The sequence below is a fragment of the Scleropages formosus genome, chromosome 8 (genome assembly GCF_900964775.1).
Source record: "Scleropages formosus chromosome 8, fSclFor1.1, whole genome shotgun sequence".
Lineage (NCBI taxonomy): Eukaryota > Metazoa > Chordata > Actinopteri > Osteoglossiformes > Osteoglossidae > Scleropages > Scleropages formosus.
The window spans coordinates 5,606,240-5,622,499 of NC_041813.1; the positions used below are offsets into that span (position 1 = coordinate 5,606,240).

At 39.3% G+C, this 16,260-nt stretch overlaps 1 protein-coding gene across 3 annotated transcripts in view; it reads right to left on the reverse strand.

The window, feature by feature from the left end:
- Positions 1–15,679, reverse strand: part of ppm1ba (protein phosphatase, Mg2+/Mn2+ dependent, 1Ba) — a 38,249-nt gene extending 22,570 nt beyond the window's left edge. For 2 of the 3 annotated variants that reach the window (XM_018725046.2, XM_018725043.2), the window contains exon 1: positions 15,271–15,679. The gene's annotated coding sequence lies outside the window, so the exon portion shown is untranslated. Of the gene's footprint in view, positions 1–14,246; positions 14,469–15,270 lie in introns of those variants that run through there. The other variant, XM_018725045.2, reaches the window with a different exon arrangement.
- Between the last annotated feature and the right edge of the window lie 581 nt (positions 15,680–16,260).

Below are 16,260 nucleotides of genomic sequence, written 5' to 3' on the forward strand. Positions count from 1 at the left end.
CTTGTTTAAGGTGCAGACTCCCTTGCCCTCTCTACCTCCTGTTTTACCATCATTTACTTCTGTCGGCCTCTTTTTTCATTTTATTATGTATACAAAAACATTTTGCCATTGGCTATAAAGATCATTTAACAATGTAATCATTTGCTTACTATCAGCATTAAATATCTGAAATAACAGCATGCATTCATGCTTTATCAATGTATGTGTTGCTTAAAATGTAAAGGAATTTTGAAATTCTACCTTTCATTTCAATTAAGCTAGCCAGGGATAACAAGACTGACATTTGTAATCATAATATTTCTGCGAAGCATTAGGATAGTTGTTAATGTCACTGGTACTGTTTTTTGGGTGAAAACAAGAAAAAAATAAAGCTGTTTAAAATATTTCCTTTTTTTAATTAGTCCTTTTGTCACCAACAGGGAAAGTTATTTTATAGATCTCTACAAATTTGCACTGTATAAAACATGTTTAAGACCATCGTTTATAAAAATTCTGTCTCTTGAAATGCATATTTAAAAATTAAGTTAAAGTACTGTACAACAGAAAAAAGTAACAAGAATGATAGTTTCAGCAGGATCTTGCTGAGAAGTGTGTCACTTTTGTTCTTTATATTTTGATGCTAAAGGTTGATAAAGTTTCTCGAACAGAGTGATTATAAGTCATCACTGCACTGGGTATGGGTATCACTGTGAATAAACCATTTATCAAATATCAAATTACATAGATACAATGAGAAGCTGAAAACTATGAACATGACTGCAACAGGTCAGAGCGATAGCTGACGCTGGATTCTGTGACTTCTTCTTCCCAACTGCCAGAGTGACACTTTCATCCCTAAAGGCTGGGTATATTCTAACCCCAGTCTCTGGACAAGATCTTGGAGGAAACAGAGGAGGGGGTTACTCTTGCTAAAAATAAGAAGCAGCCGCCCTGCTTCTGCAGCAAGGTTTTTCACAGGAGGGATGTGACAAGTGCTTTCCCAAAAAAGGCCAGTGGGCACAGTCAGGTGGTGACCTGCAATGCCACAGTCCAGTCAGCCTGGCTGTGTGCATACCCTTCCTACCTATGAACTTTCACCGGGCTATTAATATCTCACAGGCTTAGGTTACAACCTTGCACAAGCAAAGCACCCAGGAACCAGGAAACACTGTCACACCTTCACTATTCATTCAGGGCAACACATCCTTAGTTTCCTTACCCAACACTCTCAAGAGGAAGGAACAACCTCTTAGAGCAGAGCTTGTGGCAGCACAGTGGAGGGGAAGCAGAAGATAGCCCTAATTGAAATTCTCAAAGATGTAGCTGCCCAGATCAAGGGGGGTCCTCTGGTGTGGGCTAAAGGGAAGGATGTCAAGATAAAAACATTCCAAAGACTTCAGTAAAGCCAGCAGAAAAACCAGGTGAGCCAACAGCCCACAGAACTGGGCAACACACCAGCCCTCAGTCCTGTAGTCCCCAGTTTCAGCTGAGGTCTGTAGATTTGCGGGATCAGACTTTTACATCAGATTTGTACATTTAATCTGATGTAAAACTGCATGTGAATACACTGTCAGGATGAACAGCTGTACCTTATGTCTGAACTGCATGGACTCTAATAGTCACTTCTCCCACCTTTGATCATGTTCTGCTATTACCATGACAGAACACATGCAACCTAATAATATCGTTCATTGCTTATGGATGTCTAAATGCTTTTCAAACTCAAACAAAGTCGCTCGCCAGGCACTTGAATACAAAACAGACCTAAATAAACCAATAGTACACGGTAACAGGAAATTAGGGTGTCCCTTTGAAGTGTTTCTTTGGCAATGGAAAGTGAGGGACAAACAGCTGAATTTACAAACCTTGTGATCGCTAAGTCAACTTACACCACTTTGTTCCAAATATTCCAGCTTCATCCAGTTTCAACTTTTGAATTCATTTTCACATTGTGAACAAAAAAAAAAAAAAATCATTAACAATATAATCTGGAAAATGAGCAACACTGGATATGCACATTTAAGTACATTTATTAATTTAGCTGATTCTTTTCTCCAAAGCAACTTACAATGTTAAGATACTTACAATTATTTATCCACTTATAGAGCAGGGTAATTTTACTGGAGCAATTTAGGGTACATACCTTGCTCAAGGGTATGATAGGTGGAGGTGAGATTCAAACCTGCAACCTTTGGGTCCAAAGGCAGTAACTCTACTACGCTACCAGCTGTCCCATATATGTACATATAGTGTCTAGTTTTTTGGACATATTACACAATGGTACACATAAGCATCTTCTACTGTTATGCCAGTTATTTCACTTTGCTTGCCAAAAAGGCTCAGCTTTGTTCTATCTTACGTTTGATGAAGGAAATGGCCAATAAACAAATATTCGTAACTTGTGCAGTTTAATAACCAACCTGACGATTAAGAATAACTTTGGGACTCTTCCATCAGAGGAATCACTGTGTCATTATATTAAGTAAACAAACTCTGTACAACTCATAAGATGGAGAATTCGGGCATATCAACAAAGTGCAGACACTGGAAAAGAATGCAAAAATTCTGAGTAAATTTAGTCCTCCTAAAAGTCAATATGCTAAGATGGTTTAGTGCATGCAGTTTTAATACACAAAGTTCAATGCTATGTTTTTGGTTCCATACAAGAGTGACAACCCTGTTTTTAAGTATCCAGATATATTTAGAGTGAGTTACAGAGAATAGTGTTTAATAAACATAAAAAGCCATTTTCTCGTGATGTGAAATAGTTCACCTGGACAAAAAAAAGCATTCATGGATGACTACGTGTTTTTAAAGGGGGGGGGGGGGGATAGACACATGGTAAGAGCTGAACATTTTAACCCACAATTGCCAACAAATATCTACACACACACTAGTTATACAAATGTCCATCTTGCACACAAGGGAGATGTAGAAAATGTGCCCATAGTGTCTTTAGCACTGTGATGATGTAACCACCATGATGCTGCAGTTTATTCTGTTTCTATGGTTACCCTTCTTGGAGTGGCTGCTGGGTGGTTTCTATGGAGACAAGAAACCAACTCTGGTGGACTTGAGGTATGTCTTTTAGTTGTGGTGAGGATGCAACCATACTGCATTATTTAACTACTGAACACATTCCAAAACTTGATGTCACTATGCTTTTGTAGGAGTCAACAATGGGCTTCTGCTGGAACTAAAGAGCACTGCACCACTAAAACCTGAAATATGAATTTTGGTTAAACCTACCAAAGAATGCTCATCTAATGGCAGTTTTATCTTTTCCAGCCCTCTGCTGGCATCACACATCAACACCACAAAATAAAAACGGCCAGAAAACTGTCTGTCTTGTTCTATAATGCAGTTGTCCTCTTGATATACAGTTACTCTGTACTAATGCAAAACCTTCAGTCTCATGAGTCTTACCAGAGATTTTTCCTATCATTACTGAACTAAGTCAACTTTTACTGTAAAACAGGTTAATGTTACATCAGAAAATATATATTACAAATGCATTTGCTGTTCTGTAAATTCAACTCCACACTAACTGCATTCGAGAACTCTTACTTTGAACATCATGGAAAACATTAATTATGAAAAAACTGGACAGCACATCTACAAGATCATATCATCCTATAATGGTCATTTTGTAATTTTGTGTTGCTTGTGTAAACACAAAATTCACTTAATATCTGCCTTATACCCACAATAAAAAAAAAAAACAAAAACAAAAAAAAAAAACATCAGACATTTGGGTCTGATTCCATCACAGTCAGACAACCACACACAAAAGTTAAGAGAATTTACTCAAAAAAATATATTCAATATATTTCTCTTCTTAGGAAGAGAAATGCTTGACGTATAAGACTGACCATATATGCCATGCCCTTTGAAATGCCCACAGCAAATGCATTGTGTTTACAGATCAACTTTTCTTTGATAACTTCTATACACTTTCAAATGAGCAAATAAATTAAAGTTAAAGGGTGGTAGACTGAACAGTCCAGGGGGAGTTAGATTTCAAAAATTAATCAACAAATCCACGAGTAAGCAACGCTTCAGCTTCTTGCATCAACTAGTCATAATTACATATGCAGCTAATAATAGTGCAAAGATTTTTTTTGATCAAAATTCCATGTCAATACCATAAATGAGCTCTGAGGAATTTGATTTAGCTCACAGATGTGGGATGTCACATTGATTACCTTATTAATGCCTGGAGTGAATTTGTGGTAGCCTGAAATAACAAATAAACCTCCCTAAATTCTGGAACATTGCACATGAATGCATATTGCCACCTAGGAGTTACCAGACCATTCCCTCTTTGATGCCCGTGACCAGTTATTGTTCAATAGACAAACTTTCATTTCAGCAGTCATGCTATATAATATAGCCTGTGGTCATTACCAGTACATCAAACAGAGGCTCTCATGCGAATTAGAAGACTACCAACTTGCAAGCTTTTCAAAGTAGCATATTTACTTACTTACTTACTTATTTGGTTGTTTCTATCAAGTGTTCTTTCTGCTGCTGTTCTCCTGAGGGTTGCCATATGGAATTTCACTGTATTGTGCAATACAGTGACAATAAAGTAGCTTACCTTATAAAGTAAAATCATTACAAAGGTAATTGGGATGCAGCACCTTCAAAGCATGTACAGTTTTTTTCTTTTTTTAAAAATCAACAAGAATTATCAGTTGGATAGCATCTACAAACACCTAAAGGTCCCCAAACCCCGATTTTATAGGCCTTGGTTCAGGATCTTTAGTGGGTCTGAGAATTTAAAGCCTTGAGAAATATCCCAGGAGAGGTGCCACAGCAGCTATCTATGCATAGGAAGTTTGTGCTCTCACAAAGGTGGTAAAATAAAATCCATTCTGAGGGGAGTGTGTCAGTGGCCAAAGCACCTTTTTTCTCAGTACCCACCAAGGAGATGCCCTGCACCACATCCATGAGTAGAAAAATGAATTAGCAGGGGCCATTTCCCTTTCAGGATTAGCTCATCTGACAACACACGTTTATGACTTATACCCCCAGTTTTATCTGGCGTGCCAAAGAAACGACACCGTATTCTAAAAATAAAGTAAACAGAACGTCGTTGCCAAGCTACTCCAAGTGCTCCTCTCCAAACATGCGTTTACTTCATTCAACGCAACTGGTCTGTTCTCGCCGCCATCCTGGGCTGGAGCAGAGAACTAACTGCCCTCCATCCCACAACCAGCCCTTACAAGGGCAATTTCACACAGAGCACCCAGCAAGGGGTGGGTGTGATAAAAGAGGGGGCATTTTGACTCTCCCAAACACTAACCTGAAAGGCCTGTTGCCCTGGCCACTCTCAAATCATGACCCACTGGTAGCAGCCAGCAGCTTTTGACTTCAGGCAATCCACTCCCTTGTGATTCAGGGTGTGTGTGTGTGCGTGTTCCAAAAATCTTGGATTTATTTCCTTTCTGTTAGTATTCTGACTGAATGTCTAAAGAGCGTTTGATTGAAATAACTGATTAAGGACATGGAAGAACTCCATAGATCTGTCCCTATCTGTGCTGCCCTTTCTGCTCAGTTCTCAAAACATCCCTGCTCATTTCAACAAGTACTGCAGTTCCATGCCAGTTCCAGGTGGTACAAATAAGGTATGTTCCCTTGACTGAGGCAGAGATAAGTTAATGCCTGCATGCTTCTGAGGCACAAGATGCTGGTGACGGTTCTGGTTCACACCCCATATAATTCTCTGGACAGAGCCTGCATTTGCCTAACAGCAGCTGTGCCAACAGGAGACATGGGAACAACCAAACATCCTCTCCCACCACTCAACCCAATAAATGAGCACATAGTAGCTAAAGAACCTTCTCCTGATGGATTGATGATACTTATGTTTAGCATTTTTACATTAAAAAGAACTTTTTAAACAAGCAAAAGGTTGCCATTCATTTGACAACTCTTACTACAGCAAACAAAATGAATATGGGGAAGGAGAGATACTAAAATGGGCCCCTTCATTCAAGCACTGTGGATCAATAAAGCATTTATCTATCCAAAAGCATGAATAACATAGAGAACATAATACACAGAAAAAAACAAGCACTTTCCAAGAGTGATATAATCAAATATGGGCCACAGAACCCAAAGTGAAGTATAACTACAACCAAAACATATGCCACAACAGCCTTGCGTGAAATGTGTCAGAGCATTGCCAAGAAAGAAAGGTCAATCCCAAGCCTATGCAACATTCAACGCAAAGAGTGGAAACACTGGAAAGACCTGACATACCACCAAGAGTATCCTCAGATAAAATACACTAAAATTCAAATGTACTGCCAACATTTGGCCATTAACTGCTCTATTTATTTCAGCTGACAGGGGCAAGGAAGAACAATTAACACCCTGGAGATGTAAAAGCCTCATCATCTGCAGTCATTGAGCAGACAAAAAAAAATAATATAACACAAAAGGGTCATGAGAGTGCAGACATGCATATCCCTTAGGTGTACAGTACATGGGTAGAAGCAAGTCAATACTGCTAAACGACCTAACAAGTCAATGAGGGTCACAGTAATGTTTGAAATCGTATGTCAGGGAAAAAAAAAAAAGGAACTACACACCACTGTACACAATGGCTACAAATCTGACACTGGAGCCCTCGTCACCTTAATCTGCATCACACAGACTTAGAGGACCTTGTCATCAAAGTACCACTTAGCTGCAAAGTCTATTTGCAGCCAATTACAAAAAAGTGTGATCTTTTCAGTTGGGGATTTTTAGCAGAGCTAAAACAATCAAGAAAAAAAAAATAGTGATCATTTGATTAAATAGCTCAAAAATCTTTTAAATCTGAAAAGTCAAATGTTTATCATAGTAATATGTTCTTTTATTTGGATCTTGAAGTTTCACATTTTTTGAGTTGTCATATGCCCAGATCCAGTTATAAGACAAAGTATCATGGTTACCATAGCCTGATACCTCTGCACGATAAAGGGTGGTATACATGACAAAAGCAAGCCACTTTCCCCCACAGGGGTTTCACATATGTGAAGAGGGTACTGTCTATTTCAATTTCCTACCCTTAACTGCCACAGGAAGACAGAAAATGCCTGTAAGTAAAGCCACGTCGAGAACAGAAGACCTACAGTAAGTGCAGCCACCATAGTAACTCAATTCGCTAATCCACTCATTAGATCCATGCAGCAGATGATTAGCTTTTGAAGAGTTCTTTCAGTGTGCCAAGAGGCATTATCACTCAAACTAACACCATGTCCTTTACCACCTTGCACCAATAAAGAGAGGGAGACAAAATTCATCTGACATTTCCCAAAATTTTCAAGTACTCTGAGTCCTTGTGGACCATCTCTCTCATCTCCTCTGAGCATTTACCATGGATGAACTGCATACAATGTGCTGCTTTCATCTTTAATTCTTGAGTTGTGTCCAGACTCTGTCAAAACCCTAATCGCTCTCAAGTCAACAGGACCACAGGAAGGGGTGTGGTGTTTGTGGACCTTCTGTTTGTGCACTGTTGCCAATATAGCATTCATTTGCTGCTTTACTGTGGAACTTTTGCTACTCCTTCCACTTGTAATCCTTTTCAGTACAGGGTTTATGACCTTAAACTACCAAGTACACAGGGAGGTTGCTTACACTGTCTTGATGATGATAATGACAATTAACAATGAGGCAATTTTAACCAACGTAACCGCAGCTCTGAACATACACGAAGTGGTCGGGACAAGGATTGCAAGATTAATGGAAGGAGGATGGTATAGGTCATGTATGGCAGGGTAAAAAGAAAAAAAAAGGGGGCTGTAGAAATCCTAAAGGTGCACAATGGGAGCAACAAAATCAACAGGCCGGTTACCATGTAAAGCATGTGTGTACTCCTGCGCGCGCGCGCGCGCACACACACACACACACACACACACACACACACACACACACAAAGGTCATAGTTGTGGTTTTCCCAGTTTTGGCCAGGGGTGAAGGCCTCTTCAATCCAATCTCGCATACAGAAACTTGGAAGGACTTCAACTTGTGGCTCACACAGCATTCTGCTGGAATGTTATCCCTTCACAGAGCGGAAAATCAACACTTGTAACAGGGGGAAAACAATACTCCCTTTCAGTGGAACAGTAGCTTTGCAAAAGGAATTGAGCCCATGGCCATTCAGCATACTAGACCCTATCTCACTGAAACAGTCTGATGGCTTCACTCTGACAGTATCAATTTAAAAACAATCATAGGCAGCATGGGCTCACATTACCAAGGCGGAAAAAATTACTGATACCAAGAATGTCAGATGAAGAATGCTAAGGCTTCAGAACAGGCCCTTTCTACACCCTATTTAATATAGAGCTCACCAACTCTTAAAAACCAGGACAAAACATGCCCAGCAATGAAATGCTCCATTAATGTAAAACATGTAGTAATATGCTTTTTTCCTATGATATTTATCAGATGTGTGTATAAAGGAGAAATGTTCTCAGAACCCTAGTGTCATGTAATTTCCTCCGAGTGCAAAGAACTGCATGTTACTGTACATTTTAAAGCAAAAGAAGCCTGTCAGCTCTGGAGGAGATAAAAATGATTTGATATTTGTTAAACATAATTATCATTACATTAGTAATAACAAATGGTATACTGAAAAGGATCAAAACAGCCATTAGATCCTAAGACAGAACGCAGTGAAACACTTACAGCAGCCAAAAACAATGTTCCTGTAATATTAATGCTGAAAAGACTTATTTATAAATTTAAAGGAATAGCTCAAAAATTATGCAACGAAAACACAAGAATAACTACAATTCACCAATGTGACACATCGTACTGATGTCGCAATCAAATTAATCAAAAGATCTGGCATTTTCAAGAGGAGACAAAAACATTTTTCTTGCAGTTTTGAGAGAATGAAAATATTTTTTTATATGAACGGAAAAAAAAACTATTTTTTATCTTGCTTTAAATGAAACTCTCCATACTGCTTAACAAGTACTAGTCAAAAAAGATTAGCACCTTATACACCATAACTATCCTCTTTACAGATCCATTCAGCAAAGTGAAATACACCATTTTTAACATGAATCTAACATGCTCCTTAAAAGAGCAAAGTTTATGACATTGTACCTTGTGTAACCAAGATATTATTTACTAGATCAAAATATCATATCATGTGTTTTGATCTTGCACTGGTATACTGAAAAAAGTGCATAAGAAGTAAGACTTCTGCAAATGGCCATATTTGGCAACAGCATGCGATACATAAACAAATTAAAATTAAAATATACATTTTGAAAAGTCTGTCCAAAACATCAGCTTATGTAAAATGTACAAGGAAAACTACGCAAAAACATGGAAAAAAAAAAAAAACTTGGAGCGCAACTGTACTACTTTAAGAAATAAAAAAAAAGTTTCGTAAAGCAGTACTACACACACAGTATTAAGATAATATTTTATATTAATGCTAATCATTGATTCAGAAATTGCCCCAAGTGGAGAATTTATATATATTGAAGTCAAATGTACCATACTACTAAGGTGTACAGAGAGAGAACAACAAAATGACAGCTGGCCTGAAAACGTGTCCTTGTTTACATCCGGACTGCACGTGAGTCAATCACTCAGCCTCCCCTCTCTGCTGGGGGTTCTGCTCCCTCCCCTGCCCGATCTATATGAAAACAAACCATGTCCAGCAGGGTATGGGTTTAGCTGGTTTTTCACCAGTGTTAGACAAATCTAAAATGAATGGAACACAAATATACCTGATGAAATACTTCAGTAATCTGCAGACACTGAGACTGTGTACCATCTGTTAACCGGTCTAACCCCTGTTTCAATCCTGTACAGAGGAGGAGGGCATGCAGGCTTCAACTTCAGCCCTTTCAAGTTTAGAAAGTAAGAATGCCCTTTTTGGTCATTTTAAAAAATGTAACTGTGTGCCTATTTTTCTCTCAGTTTGAGTCCCTACTTTTCTCTTTAAATGGAAACAATATATTCCACAGACCCAAAGAAAGATTATATATTTATTTTCCAACCAGCCATAAATCCACAGAATAACTAGAAGACAGTGTTACAGTAGCAGTGACCAAAGAGCCACGGTTCTGGGTCTCACCTTGTTAGGCACATGTGTAGAGAAGAGCAAGTCAGTGTTTTGTCTCTCCTTCCTGTCCCTCGGAGGGCAGTCATCCCCTTTCTACACACACCCATCTCCCCTATTACTTATCACTGACCCTACACTCAACACACTCACCACCGGGTTATTCTGAGACCTCACGTCAACACTTGTTCTGGCATCGTAAGCCTGAGCTCATGGGGTGGGGAGAGAGGGGAAAGAAAAGGAAGGGAGGTATCACCAAACACATCACCTGGTGCAACAGAGCCATGACTACATTAAAAACTGCCATGATGTGTAAACCACTGACCATTTGCAGTTCTTTCCAAACACACATACCCTCTAATATCTTCCAAACACACTGTGTATTCTAAATATACACACAAAGACAGTGTGAGGCAGACTGAGGTCCTTGTCACCTGATCCAGACAACCTACTGGTAACAAACACACAACCATTGATTTCAGGGCCCAAGAAAAAACCAACTTCACCAAAAATTACATCATATGCAACAAAACAGATGCATGGGTATTTGCATACAGAGAAACTAGCGCTACAGGTAAATCACATGGTTTGCTTAAAATATACACTATTTTCTGTGCTTAACATTTAGCGTCCCTGTTGACCTTTCAGAAACCACAGAAAAAAAAATTGAGATGAGCGGGATTTGCTTTTTATGGTTCCTAAACAAAACAAAAGTACATGACACATGCTGCTTTCTCCCAGTCAGCATCCCACCAATAACATTTCTTGCCACGAAAGAAAAAGGCACCTAAACAGATGCTTTAGCTATGAACTAAGAAATCTGCTGAACATGTTGCAACCAAATATTATACACAAACACTTGACACTGAATCCCCCACTTTTAACAGGCACTCAAAAACACCTCTATCAATGAAATATGGTTTAAAACCATGCATTAACTGATTATTTCTTTACCGTGTCAATATTACTCAGTATTGTTGTCTATTCATTATTTTTCATTCTGTTAAAACCTTTGTCCACGACAACTTACGTTACATTGGCAGAAAGGCAACATTTTTACAAAGTCATAGGACAATGATATGGTAAGAATCTATAAGGTCAACTTAAGACTGGACTAGACAACAATTTAACAAATTAAACAATGTAAGAATAAGCTTAAATGCATGTTCAGCCTATTACAAACAAGCAAGAATTAGGAACACAGTAAGATATTAAGTGACAGTAACACAGATGATATTTACACAGTTCCAAGACAGCAAGTACAGAGATGAGTCTTCAAAACCCACCAAAATGTCAGAAGATCAGTAGCATACCTGATTTTGTGTAAGCTCCACAGCTTGTGAGAAAAGGAACATAATGAGTGATCATTTTGTGTGCATATGGGGAGTACAGAAAGAAGGCAGAATGAGGCGGAGCAGACATTATCTTGAGATTAGCTAGAAGAGGGAACAGACTATGGAAGTAGTGAACCACAATGTCTGACCAGAAAAAACTACTTTATAGAAATAAAAAAAAAAACTGCTGTAATAAAACTCAATTTAATTAATAATCAAGGAATGCTTACAGCAAACTTTCACAAAAGATACAAACCAACCCCCCTGCCAAAAAAAAAAAAAAACACCCTCACTCCTTGTATTTTCTAAGTAGCATGCTAGGGCAAAGACGAGAATGACAATGTTCTACAGGTATTCCTCAGGGAAGGAAAAAACCCTGAAAGAAAACTCTTTTCATCATTAAATGACTGAATCAAAGGAAACCTGCACCATCCTTCATATCGTAACTGTACACAGATGTGATCCTGATCCAAGAACATCATTGGCTTTCAACCAAGAGAGATAAAGGAGAGAAGGTGGCTTTTAATTAATTTCACTCTCAATTCTCACAGCGTATTAAATCTGAGCTGCAGAAATCGATACACAAGATATCCTGGGAAAAAAATAATCAAATGATTATTAGGACGGAATAAAGACTTTTCACACAATACCAAGATTGGTGTGACATCAATCAATATCTAAATTCGTCCTCAACCACTGGAGTGCATAAGTGATTTTTTTGCGGAAATCAGCACACGAGAGGAATTCTTGCTGCTTCCCAAAAGCATATACAATGTTTGACTTCAGCCGTTACTGCCAAAAACTAGAATACTAACCCCACCCTAACACCATCCCATGCATGCATGAGCCGTCGTACAGTGTTTGCAATGTCAGCAGCCTTAAGAGTCATGCTGAAGACAGCCGCCGGGACCAGCTGCAGTAAACAGACCTGCTTCCATTCCACTGTGCTGACAGCACATCAGACTTTTCCTCTAAACCACCCCACCTTTTAGCTTTCACATCCTGACATTATGCAGGAACATTTCAGAGAAACAAGAAAGAATAGAGAAAAAGGGACAAAATGTACAACAATATCCAAAACCGGATTCTGATCTGATTAACTCTACACTAAAAGGATTTGAAGGAGGAGCTCCACAGAACTGTTGGCGAGGCCTAGCTTGAGCAAATGGTATAAACTGTTCTCATAGGTTTCCAATACTCTGATTTGCAGAACCGTTATAATACAAAAACCCGTCCACAAAATCACTCCATAATCCCTTTACTGGATCTCCATTTCTCTATTAATCCATTTCTTACACACAATCCAGAATTCTTGAAAAAATGTGATCTCTATTAAAGTTGCTTTGTGGGGGAAAAAACCCTCCTGATGTCATTATTTTAACGTCCTTGGTTTGCCCTTGTAACATCAGAGCAGCAGCAAGGGGGTTAGGCTGAGCGAAGCCCAGACACAAGGCCCCAGGAACCCTTTGGTGCCTGTCCTAGTGTAGTTATCCCAGCATTCAAAGGGTCCATTTTTGCACAAAGCATTCCAAACACATACTGCTCAATGTGACTTCTTTTGCTTTGCTATCGGTTTTCAGCTCATACTTCTACACTTCTGAAGGCCTTACAACCTTCAAGAGAAGATACTATTTTGGAGAATGTAAGCATAAAAATAACCATGTCAACCATGTGGTTAGTGGGTTGAGTTCAAATTTATCATAGTCCACTTTACAAAACAGTCAAGACAAATTACTCTTCTTCCAGCCAAGCGGGTAGGTTTTTTGTTTAGTAAAACTAATTTATATGTATACATTACTATACGCATTATTAATTGGGAGATTCATTGTGAATGTATTCATAAATACATTCGTTGAGTCACTCTTGCAAACCAAAGCAGTTAAATCTCAGGCGTCTCCAAAAAGCTCCACAATCATTTTCTAACCCATTAAGTGATCAAATTCAAGCTTTACTCAACAAGGGGCACATATTTTGGTCACTGAGGTCCATGTTCAAGGTGGAGCAGCTGTTACCCTTCCAAGTGTTTCCTATTTCTTATTATAAACCTTATACTTAACCTACAGTCACTTGCTTAAACAGGTGAGGGACAGATGTATTAGACCTGGAATTTAACACTCTTGTTGTGGAAACAGTTCATTAATAACATCTGTGGGTGCCTTTTATTACTGGTATTTATAAAGTAAGTGTATGGATGACAGGTGCTTCAAAAATTGTGATTTTTCAGAAACTCCAATTATTTAAAGCATGGAAGTGTTCGTCTTAAACACAGAGGCATCACTTGACTTAAAGAGTAGAGGGCAAAACACTGCAGTAACAGCCAAATGAGTGCAGAAATGGCCAAAAGACTAGGACAAAACCAAAAACAACTCAAATTTTCTTCACTCTGTGTCACTCATACATGCTCGTTTGTGCGTACATATGTTTGAGCCAGCAACAAAAATAAATGTCAGAGATAAAGTTTCATCATTGCAATCAAGCCTCAACTCTTGTTCTGACCACATTTGCTTTGTCAAGGTTTTAAGAATGTGCCATAAATATGAAAAAATAGATATGCTTAAAGGCAACCAATAAATGTATTCATAAAATACTTCAGGACACCCTGAGTGAGCATTCTTGTCACTTAATGGTAAAATGAAAACACTGCCATAATTCATGTGGGAAAATATCGCACATGGTTGATTCTGTAAGCTCAAAAATGGATAATATGCATTTCTGATGCATTTATGCTTTGTAAGAAACCTACCTCGCCTGAAGGTCTGCTTCGGGAAAGACAAACCAAAACTCTTTCCATAACCAGCAATATTAATTCTGCATGAGACAGACAAGCACATCAACTGATGAAACACTCTTACCAGCTGATGGTGCACTTTCAACACGCTAAAGTGATTTAATCGACATGTTCCATTGATTCCAGGGACATTGTTAGATGAAAAACTGTTTCCTTGAATTGATAATCACGTGACACACCACGTCCAAAAATCAGTGATGGCTGGCTGGCCTTCGACTCGATTTCCTTACGGATCTGCTCTTTCAAGAAATCTAATAATAAACAACTGAATAAACAGGAGACCCGTCGCACACAACAAGCGGGGCACATCCATTGCAGAGAGCTCAAGCCTCAGTTAGTTAAGGGTTATCTAAATATAGGGATGGGGAGGAGGGGCGCGGAGAGCCGCTGCTTGGGGTCTTCGTCCCGATCGCTCTCCACCACGCCACGCGCGTCCCTCCGACCGACCCACGCGCAGCGGGTGTGTGCTGTGTAACAAATAACACCAAAGGGAGGGGGGGGTTTAAAAAAAAAAAAAAAAAAAAAAAACCCACATGATGGCCGTTTAAACGCTCAACTCCTTCGAACAGCTATTACATCACAGTTACAGCAGCACGCATTCTGTTTAGACGACACCAACTAAACATTACGTAACGATGCGAACGCCGCACTGGATTCCAATCACTTGTAGTACGTATTTGTTCCTGTTTGAGACCGCATTCGTTGCATGATCTAGTATCAAAGTTATTACCTTGGTAAATCCGGATCAAGTATTTAACCCCCCAAAAATGACAGGGGGGAGGGGTAAATAAACGAGTTCACGAACCTGCCTTCAGTGAAGGCTTCACACAGCTAACAGCATTAGCTAATCACAATGCTGAATTCAGATGACAGCTGTCAAGTGATGTTCCCACCCAGCCTCCTAGTTTCATTTTATACTGAGCCAGGACACTTATTTATATACGCTGAATGTCCAAACTAAGAGGCCAAAGGTATTTTGTACGTCAGACTAGCCGAGGTGGTGGTGTTTCGAAAATCACAAGCAGCAGGCAGCAGTCGCATTCACTCACAAATAACGCCTTCTGTTCTGTCCGAACCAATGTACTTACGTATTCAAAGTGGAGATTAAAACCCTTCCAAACGCTACTCCAGGCTGCAGGGGGAGGATTTAGTGGTTAAATTTGCTGTCGTTTTTCTTTTTTCCTTTACAGCTAGCAAAGCAGGAGCTCGCGCGCTCGCTAGCTACGATGCTAGCTCCCGAGATTGGATTTCACACGAGTGATCCCCCTTTCAATAGCTCTCGTCTACTTTGGTTGCGGGGATTTTCATACATGTTTGTCACTCCGTCGGCTGACCCCAACAATCAAAAAAGCAGAGCTTCCAATCTGTCTGGGGGCTCAAAACAGAAAATATGAGACATAAAAATAGAGCTGAATTCGCTGACTAGCTAAATGCTACAAATGCATGACGTTCATCCTCCATTGACGGACTGTAGTTCTCCCTAAGCTCAACGTCCAGGTCGAGGGGAGGGACAGTACGTTCTGTTCTCACCACCCATTGGTAAGTCAACGCTACCGAGACAAGCTATTATTGGTTATTTTAACTGGCGGTCAAATTACATCACAGGTCTTCCTCTGATCAAGTATTATTGGCTAGAGGCACCATAAAGCTCTTTCCTATTGGTTTATACGCTATCAAATAGCCAAATATGTTTGGATGAAAATGTTGTCATTTTAGTTGAGAAGTGACGTAGGGAATCCGCCTGTATTCGTTTATATGATTGGTTTTCAGCAGGCTCGCTGTGGTTTGGTTTTCAATTGGTTATATGGTTTGTCTGTTAAAGATGTTGTCTCGCGAAAGCAAGCTAATATTGCATTAATCTTTAACGCATTTTGGTGTTAGCTGTGGTTTGGATATGAAAGAATGTGTCTCAAACACACAGCAAGAAACAGGCGTAGATCAGATTGCGTGTACGTGGTGGTAATGTTACTTCTTAGCATAAGTTCTCTTTGAGCTGTTATGTTTTTAGCAACAAATTATGCGAGTGCTGAATAATTCGGCCTGTCGCATAATGTTAGAATTGGCAACGTCTTAAAAAA